Here is a 10,300-nt window from a genome sequence, read left to right as displayed (position 1 = left end):
AGTAAACGAGACTGTTTGAAAGTCTTCATGTCTGTCAGGGCCTACTGCAACCGATATCTGTTCCCCACCGTACCTCCCAATTGCAGACACCCATTTAAGAAAATGGGTCCGCACCGTGATACGATGTGCACATGGCCAATGCCCTGTATATTGCGGACCTGCTGTTTGCGGGCCGCATTACAGACACAGGTTGCCTATGGACGTGTGCATGAGGACTAAGGATACATTCACATGATCGTACCGTTTTGAGGTCCATAATTTGCGGATCCGCAAAATACGATTACCGGCCCATGTGCATTCCGCAGTTTGCGGACCGCACATGGCCGGCACTGTGATAGAAATGCCTATTCTTGTCCGCAATTGCTGACAAGAATAGGACGTGTTCTATCCTTTTTTGCAGGGCTGTGGAACAGAACAACAGATGCAGAAAGCACACGGTGTGCTGTCCGCATCTTTTGCGGCCCCGATGAAATGAATGAGTCCGCAAAATGGCTGAACGGATGCAGACTCATTCATATGGTTGTGTGAATGAGCCCTTAATCTGATGAATTCGTCTGGCAGAAACCTTCCTCATTATGCCTTTATCTGCACAAACCGGTCTGTGCTCTGAATCGGCCACAAATCTCTTCACAGTACGAAGATCCGCGCTTAAGTTTTCGTGAAATATCTAATGTCTTCTCACCTTGTCCAAGGCATTGCACTATTTGATGCTTTTCGACAGCAGGGAGATCGTTTTTCTTTCCCATACTGCTTAAAACCTGAGACCTGCTTAATATTATATGTGTCCTTCTTAAGTATTTTTCCTTTAATTGGGCTCACCCGGCAAACCAATTATGGCTACTTTCACACCAGCGGTTTTGCTGGATCCATTCATGGATCAGCAAAAAACGCTTCCATCATGATAACAAAACCGTCTGCATCCGTTATGAACGGAAACCGGTTGTATTCTCTCTAAAATAGCCATGACGTATCCGTCTCTAACACCATCGTAAGTCAATGGGTGCCCGATCCGTTTTCTTTTGTGTCATAGAAAACCGATCTGTCTCCATTGACTTACATTGTGAGTCACGACGGATCCGTCTCCCAGGACGCACTCAAAAACGCTGCTTGCAGAGGTTTTCTGTCCATCATGGGAAGGCAATGAAACGGAATGGAATGCATTCTGGTGAAATCTGTTTTGTTTAGTTTTGTCCCCATTGACAATGAATGGGGACAAAACGGAAGCGTTTTCTTCCGATATTTAGATCCTATGACTGATCTCAATAGTGGAAAGGGAAAAGCGCAGGTGTGAAAGTAGCCTGTCACAGGTGTTTGAGATTGATTTCAGTGATCCAAAGAGCCCTGAGACACAATACCAGCCATGAGTTTAACTGAAAAACCAAAAATTATATCTTGGACACGTAAATCCTATTTCTTGCTCATATCATTGGGGGACACAGGACCATGGGTATAGCTTGCTGCTGCCACTAGGAGGCGACACTAGGCTGAAAGCTGTTTGCTCCTCCCCTGCAGGCTATACCCCCTCCAGCCTGGAGAGAGCATATCAGTTTTTAGCTTAGTGTCGTAGGAGGCAGACCTCCCTGCTGCGCAGGGTGGCATTGCAATTTTTTATTTTTATTTTTTTTCAGATTCCGGATGGGGGTCCAGGGTCGCTTGCGTCCCTGCATCCCCGGGAGGCTGGCCGGTGTACCTCGTTCACCGCCTTGCCCCCCCCAAGAAGGCAAAGTGGACCAGGGCAGCCTCGCTCCCCTGCTTCCCCCCAGCTACAGGGTCATCCTCCCTTCAGCCCTCCTCCAGGGCCGGCCTTTGGGGTGTGCGGCCGCACAGGGCGCCATAGCAACAGGGGCGCCGGGCGGCCGACAGCCCGCAATGTAATATGGGCAGGCGAGGCGGCACGGCCCCCCCCCCCCCCTCCCTATATTCAGCAGGGGGCGCCCGTTGCGGTTAAAAAAAAAAAGTTGCTTATATAAGTTGGGGGCGGCTGGCGGCGCCCCTCATTCTGCGCCGCCTGAGTGGCTGAGGCTGAGCGCTTGCCGCTCTAAAGAATCCTGCGCCTGTTAATGTAGCGTGGCCGAGCTCTGTTAGGTCCGCGGTACAGGAGCTTTTGTTTCCTGTACCCGGCCGGACTGACAGGAAGTGCTCACTTAGGGGGGAGGAAATAATGAGAGTGATGGGGGGGGGGGAAATAATGAGAGTGATGGGGGGGGGGGGGGGGAAATAATGAGAGTGATGGGGGGGGGGGGGGAAATAATGAGAGTGATGGGGGGGGGGAAATAATGAGAGTGATGGGGGGGGGGGAAATAATGAGAGTGATGGGGGGGGGGGGAAATAATGAGAGTGATGGGGGGGGGGGGAAATAATGAGAGTGATGGGGGGGGGGGGAAATAATGAGAGTGATGGGGGGGGGGGGAAATAATGAGAGTGATGGGGGGGGGAAATAATGAGAGTGATGGGGGGGGAAATAATGAGAGTGATGGGGGGGGAAATAATGAGAGTGATGGGGGGGGAAATAATGAGAGTGATGGGGGGGGGAAATAATGAGAGTGATGGGGGGGGGAAATAATGAGAGTGATGGGGGGGGGAAATAATGAGAGTGATGGGGGGGGAATAATGAGAGTGATGGGGGGGGGAATAATGAGAGTGATGGGGGGGGGAATAATGAGAGTGATGGGGGGGGAATAATGAGCGTGACAAGGGAGGGCGGGTGGAATAATGAGAGTGACAAGGGAGAGGGGGGGGAATAATGAGAGTGACAAGGGAGAGGGGGGGGAATAATGAGAGTGACAAGGGAGAGGGGGGGGAATAATGAGAGTGACAAGGGAGAGGGGGGATAATGAGAGTGACAAGGGAAGGGGGGGGGAAAGAGTGACAAGAGAGGGGGGGGGGGGGGAAGAGAGTGACAATGGAGTCCCCAGAGCCAGACTGCAGCCAGAGTCCAGATCATCTTATTGTCCTGGTGGTAAGTAGACAATGCAATATGTTTATTATTTAATTGTTTAGTTATTAATACTACATTGGAAACAAATTTTCTCAGCTGGACACCGGCCGACACTGCGCATGCGCTGGTAGCCTCACCAGCGGTTAGGGTAGGGAAAAAGCACTGGCCCGTACGTAATTTTTCCCTTCCCTAACCGCTGGTGAGGCTCCCGATGCATGCGCAGTGTCGGCCGGTGTTCAGCTGAGAACATCCATCCGATCACTGCGCCTGCGCATTGGCCCATAGTTTTTCCCTACCCTAACCGCCGGCGAGGCTCCTGGCGCATGCGCACTCTGCTGTGAAATTTCCCTAACCTGTCGTTGTGCGCCTGCGCGGCGCTGCACACCTCCTCACGTCATGTCCGGTGCGACCGGAAGTGACGAGGGTAGGGAAATCTCACGAACTAGGGAAGTAAAACATTACACCGGCCTTTGGGGTGTGAGGGCTGGTAACTACTTGGTTGGATAGTCAGCCAGCCTATGCCATGATGCCAGCAACAAGCAGTGGTTTTTTTTTTTTTTTTTGGGGGGGGGGGGGCGCCACAAGGTTATCTCGCACAGGGCGCCTGAACACCTAAGGCCGGCCCTGCCCTCCTCTGCCCGGACCCCTGCGCCTGGTGCCAGCGGTTTAGGGGTGACCCTGCTGGCGATACAACTGAGGGTGAAGGCCACAGATGAAGACAGGTGAGTGGATCTTCGCCCTCAGCGCTCCCCTCTATCCAGACCCCCCTCGCTCAGTGAACGGCACGGGAGGAGTGCTTACAACGGGCACTTGCGTTATGCCGATCGACCTCCCAGTTCCGTCCCCTCCACTGCGCTGTTTTATCCGCGCATCTCAGGCTTGTCGGCCACCGCCACATCGGGCGGTCCGGCGCCTCCTGACTGTCCGCCGTTCCGCTCCCGCTTTCGCCGCTTAACTCGCCGCTGCGCCGCGCACATGTTTTCGGTGCGGTTGCAGTCGGCGTTCCGGCGGGGACATGTGGTGCGCAATAACCAGGAAGGGGGCCTCCACGCAGACATATTGGGGAGGACCTTTAGGCACACTGGCCGCAGCTGCGGTCATGTGATTGGAGGGGGGCGGGACGCGGTTTCCCCACTTCAATCGGACTGCCGCTCCCGGGCTTTGAGGGGGCGTGGTTTATTCTCCCGCCCTGCTACATCTTCCTGTTCTTTCCGGCTCAGCGTGGGTAGGACACAGGACCTGGGATCCCTCTCCATTTTTCTGGTAGGCGATAGATACCCCGTCCAGCAGGAAGGTTCTGACCATGTCTGACCCGGCCACTGACCCACCTCAGACTACCTGTAGGACCACTTACTATGTCTGTTCCGTGTGCTAAATTCCCTCGGGGCCAGTCACTATCACTGTGCTCGGCTTGTCAGAAGCCTGCGCAGAGCAATCCCCCTAGAACACTGCAGCCCGCAGAAGCCTTAGATCGCCCTGTTCAGGGGGAACCAGACTGGGCAAGGTCTCTGTCACGGGCAGTGGAGGACCTCTCTAAGATCTCCCATTCCACCCTTTCACTGCTGGGTCGTTTAGTGGAGAAATCGCCACCGGTGCAATCCGCGCAACCGCATTGCACGCAAACCAGAGGCAGACCTCCTGGTAAGCGCCCCAGAGCAGGCAACCGTTCCTCCTCTGACGCCTCAGCATCCCCCCCTGCTCCTGGATCCCAGTCACAGGCGTCCTCCCTGTTAGGCGACGCACTGTCAGAGGGTGAGCTTGGGGATTCGGATGCGGATATGGATCTGGAGCACTCTTCTCAGATTGCTTCCATGGTGGATAGCCTGATTTCGGCGATAAGGGACACCTTCCGGGTTCAGGAGGATCTTCCCTCCACTAGCCAACAAGGGGTGTCGTTTCTGCGTGCGAAACAGACCCCCAAGGCGTTCCCATTGCACGAAGATTTTTCTATTGTGGTTAACAAGGCTTGGGACCAGCCGGGTTTGCGGTTTGTTATCCCAAATCGTCTGGACCTTCTCTACCCCTTTCCACGCGAGACCGTGGAACTGTGGTCCTCCCCGTCGAAGGTGGATCCGCCGGTGGCTCGCCTGGCAAAATCTACGACCATTCCGGTAGCGGATGGTTCTTCACTCCAGGATCCGGTGGACCGTCGCGTAGAGTCGCTCTCCAAGTCAATCTTTACGGCGAGCGGTTCGGCACTCCGATTTTCACGTCCGCCTGGGTAGCCAAGGCAGTTTCGGAGTGGTCCATCCGGTTAAGCCAGGACATTTTGTCCAACCTCCCGCCTGCTGAGCTCGAGTTGTCTGCGCTCCAAATTTAGCATGCGGGGAAATATATCTGTGAAGCGGCACTGGATGCTGGGTCGATGGTTGCCCGTGCCTCAGCTCTCACCACTTCGGTCCGCAGGGAGTTATGGCTCAAGGCCTGGAAGGCTGATTCTTCCTCTAAACGCTCTCTCCTAAAGCTTCCGTTTTCTGGGGCTCGGCTTTTTGGGCCGAAACTGGATGTCATAATCTCAGAAGCTACGGGTGGCAAAAGCACCGATCTGCCCGAACCCAAAGCGAAGCGGCCTTTTCAGTCCAGATCTGCGTCTTCACGCTTCCAGTCCTTTCGCCGTTTCTCGGGCACCCGTTCAGTTCCCACCTCCGCGGCGGGACCACCCAACCAGGATCGGCGGAAGGGCCCATCCTTTAAGCCCCAGCAGGCTTGGCGTCCGCGTGCCCAGCAACCTCGCACAGCGCCAAGTAAGCAGCCTTCCGCATGAAGGTTTGTCCCCACCCTCTCAGGTGGGGGGGCGTCTTCTCCTGTTCCAGGACATTTGGCACGCCCACATTCCGGACGCATGGACGCTCGAGGTAGTTTCTTCGGGCTACAAAATAGAATTCAGGTCCCTTCCCCCCCCCAACCGTTCCTTCCTTTCCCAGCCTCCCAGGGATCCCGTCCGGGCCGCAGCTTTCTTGAACGCCGTCCAGTCCCTACTTCTGCGGGGGGTGATTTCTCTGGTACCTCCAGAAGAGCGTTTCACAGGTTTTTATTCCAACCTGTTTGTGGTCCCCAAGAAGGAGGGCGATGTGAGACCGGTGCTGGACCTCAAACTTCTGAACCGCTATCTACGGGTTCAGAGGTTCAGAATGGAATCTCTTCGCTCCGTTGTGGCCTCATTGGTGCAGGGGGAGCACATGGCGTCTTTGGACGTACAAGATGCATATCTCCACATACCTATCGCTACCATGCACCAACGTTTCCTCCGATTTGCCATCCAGTCGGATCACTTCCAGTTCGTCGCTCTGCCATTCGGTCTGGCGACGGCCCCGCGGGTGTTCACGAAGGTTCTGGCACCCCTTCTGGGGATTCTGCGGTCCAGAGGCATTACCCTTCTCCCATACCTGGACGACATCTTAGTCAAAGCCCCGTCAGCGTCGCAATGCGCAGACAGCCTTCGGATTACGATGAGCACGCTCACTCGCTTCGGTTGGATTCTCAACCGAAGGAAGTCATGCCTGTCTCCGACCACTCGGATCAGGTTCCTGGGTATGACTTTGGATTCCGAGGCCGCCGTGGTCCGTCTCCCTCTGGACAAGAGATTGGGCATTCAGAATGCAGTGGTTCTGCTCACCCGGCGTCGCAAGGTATCGATTCGCGACTGCATGCGAGTTCTGGGGCTGATGGTGGCCTCATTCGAGGCGGTACCGTTCGCCCAGTTCCACACCAGGGAGTTTCAGCGGCTCATCCTGTCCTCCTGGGACAAGTCCCGGGATTCACTGGACCTCAGGATCTCGCTGTCTCAGCCCGTTCGCGAGGCTCTCGCCTGGTGGATGGTTCCGGACCACCTGTCGTCAGGGAAGTCGTTCCTGCCGGTGTCATGGACGGTGATTACGACCGACGCCAGTCTCCGCGGTTGGGGAGGGGTTTTCGGTACTCGGACAGCCCAAGGTGTCTGGTCTCTGTCGGAGTCCAAACTACCCATCAATATCCTGGAGCTCCGGGCCATCTACCTCTCCCTTTGCCATTGGACCACCGATTTGCGGGGCCGTCCGGTCAGGATACAGTCGGACAACGCCACAGCGGTTGCCTACATCAATCACCAGGGGGGGACGCGCAGCGGACCGGTGATGGACGAGGCCGCGAGGATTCTGCAGTGGGCGGAAGCCCATGTCCCGGTGGTCTCGGCGATCTTCATCCCGGGCGTGGACAATTGGACGGCGGATTTCCTCAGCCGAACGACGGTGGACTCGGGGGAGTGGGCTCTCCACCCGGAGGTGTTCGAGGACCTTTGTCTCCGGTGGGGTCGCCCGGAAGTGGACCCAATGGCATCTCGGTTGAACCACAAACTCCCGTGCTTCCTGTCTCGCGCAAGGGATCCGATGGCCTACGACGTAGACGCACTCGTGGCACCGTGGGACGACTTCAGTTTTCTGTACGTATTCCCGCCGCTGCCGCTCCTACCGCGGATTCTTCGCAGAATCAGGATGGAGGGTGTTCAAACGCTCCTGATTGCCCCAGACTGGCCGCGCCGAGCTTTGTACTCGGAGCTCGTTCTGCTCCTGGGGGACGCGCCGTGGCCTCTTCCACTCAGGCCCGACCTGCTCTCACAGGGCCCAGTCTTCCACCAGGGTTTACATACGCTGCGTTTGATGGCGTGGCTATTGAAACCTTCCTGCTGAAGAAAAGGGGTTTCTCGGATGCGGTCGTTCGCACGATGATTAGGGCTCGGAAGCCCTCCTCCGCGAGAATCTACTATCGTACGTGGAGGTCGTTCTTGAAATTCTGTGAGGACAGGGACCTCCCCTCTAGGAGGTTTTCCCTCCCTACGGTGTTGGCCTTTCTTCAGGCGGGTTTGGAGCTGGGTCTGGCCCTAAGTTCGTTGAAAGGGCAGGTTTCGGCCCTTTCCATATTTCTCCAGCGTACACTGGCGGTGCTGGGGCCCGTCAAGACCTTCATGCAGGGTGTTGCGCACACCGCGGTTCCATATCGGCCACCGTTGCATTCCTGGGACCTGAATTTGGTGCTGGTGGCACTTCAGTCCGAGCCGTTTGAACCCCTGCGAGAAGTCTCCCTCCGCATGTTGTCATGGAAGGTCGCATTCCTGGTTGCCATTACGTCCATACGTCGGGTGTCGGAACTGGCGGCACTGTCGTGCAAGGAGCCCTTCTTGGTGTTCCATCAGGATAAGGTGGTGCTCCGGACGGTGCCGTCGTTTCTGCCGAAGGTGGTGTCGGCGTTCCATGTCAATGAGGACATTGTCCTCCCCTCGCTTTGCCCTAAACCTTCCCATCCTAGGGAAGTGGCGCTTCATCGTCTGGATGTGGTGCGGGCCTTACGGATCTACCTGGCCGCGGTAGCCTCCTTTAGGCGAGCGGACTCTCTGTTCCTAGTTCCGGAGGGTCCTCGGAAGGGTTTGGCGGCATCCAAGGTGGCGATTGCTCGGTGGATTAGATTGGCCATTCACGAGGCCTACCACTCCAAAGGCAGGGTTCCTCCGCCTGGTGTCACGGCTCATACTACCAGGGCGGTCGGGGCTTCTTGGGCACACTTTCACCACGCTTCGGCGTCTCAACTGTGTAAGGCAGCGACTTGGTCTTCGTTGCACACCTTCACCAAGTTTTACAAGGTGCATTCGTAGTGGCTAGACTGTGGAGGTGGAGTCAGCGGTTTTCCCACCCTGGGGACTGCTTTAGGACGTCCCATGGTCCTGTGTCCCCCAATGATATGAGCGAGAAAACGAGATTTTTGTGAACTCACCTTGTAAAATCTCTTTCTCGCTTTATTCATTGGGGGACACAGCACCCACCCATTGTTGTTGGTTTCTACTGAGACCAGTGGTCCAAGTTGCCGGTTGGGACTGAGGTCAGGTTCGGTTGTTTTGTTGGACTGTGGTCTTCCTGTTTTGTCTTGTTTCGGTATGTTTCTCCTACTGCTGAAGCACAAACTGATATGCTCTCTCCAGGCTGGAGGGGGTATAGCCTGCAGGGGAGGAGCAAACAGCTTTCAGCCTAGTGTCGCCTCCTAGTGGCAGCAGCAAGCTATACCCATGGTCCTGTGTCCCCCAATGAATAAAGCGAGAAAGAGATTTTACAAGGTGAGTTCACAAAAATCTCGTTTTACATAATAATTTGGCACGTGGTGTATTATTATTATTAGGTTTCCTTTTTTTTCTCTGTCATCTTGACACATTATATGTATAATCTCAGGTGCGGCTGTGAGAATGCTTTGTTTTCTCGTGTCTTGGGTTTTCTTTCCCTTTTTACTTACCCTTGTGTATATTGCTGTTACATAATATACGCCGATTATTATAAAAGATCTGAGGTTCATTTACACAACATGACTTTTTTTTAACATTGCAGTTTTCCATTGTATGGGATATGTTCCAGATTTACTTGTGGCAAATCCGCATCAATTTACACTGCTAGCCAAGCGGAAGGGATTTTAAGACCTCTCATCCACCCGTATTAAAAAAAATAATAAAATAGCAGAATAAGGCTGCTTTCACACTTGCGGTAACCTTTTCCGGCAGGCTGTTCTGGCGGGGGCACAGCCTGCCGGATCCATGCTAACGCTAGCCCATTGTGCCGCCAGAAGTCCACTGCGGCCCCATTCACTATAATGGGGGCGGGCCGGAGGTTTGGCTGCAGCACGGAAAACATACTGAGAGGCGGCCGGACAAAAACTACAGCATGCTGCGTTTTTTTGTCCGGCCTCCTCTCGGGTTGTTTGCTTTGCTGCGGCCAGACCTCCGGCCCGTCCTATTATAGTGAATGGGGCAGGAGTGGACTTCCTGCGGCACAATGGGCTAGCTTTAGCATGGGTCCGGCAGGCTGTTCCCCTGCTGGAAAAGGTTACCGCAAGTGTGAAAGTAGCCTTTTTCTGCTGGCGCATGTGTGAAAGTAGCCATTGACCTCTGCTGTGGATTTTAAATTTACGCCATTTTACGCTGTGAATATCCTCCTTTCCAACGTATGGGGAAATCCACTACCTAAAATTTTCCTGTGGGTGACCTCAGCAGAGGTAATCTGCTGAACTCTGGTATACCAGGGGGTGCCCGGCAATTACATGATGGTCAAGTGTAGTATTGGCAAGGGCATTGCCACTGCCTTAGGGCTCATGCACACGACCGTGCTGTTATTTGAGGTCCACAAATTGCGGAACTGCAAAAAACAGATGCTGCCCGTGTGCCTAACGCAATTTGCGGAACGGAACAGGAGGCACATTATAGAAATGCCTATTCTTGTCCGCAAAACGGACAAGAATAGGACATGCCTCATAATTTTTGCGGGGCCACGGAACGGAGCAACAGATGCGGACAGCACACAGACCCTTTGAAATAAATGGTACCGTATACAGAATCAAAATACGGCCCGTATA

This window comes from Bufo gargarizans, chromosome 2 (genome assembly GCF_014858855.1).
Source record: "Bufo gargarizans isolate SCDJY-AF-19 chromosome 2, ASM1485885v1, whole genome shotgun sequence".
In the NCBI taxonomy this organism is placed as follows: domain Eukaryota; kingdom Metazoa; phylum Chordata; class Amphibia; order Anura; family Bufonidae; genus Bufo; species Bufo gargarizans.
The sequence above is the reverse complement of the archived record's forward strand: the minus strand, read 5'-3'. Positions refer to the sequence as shown.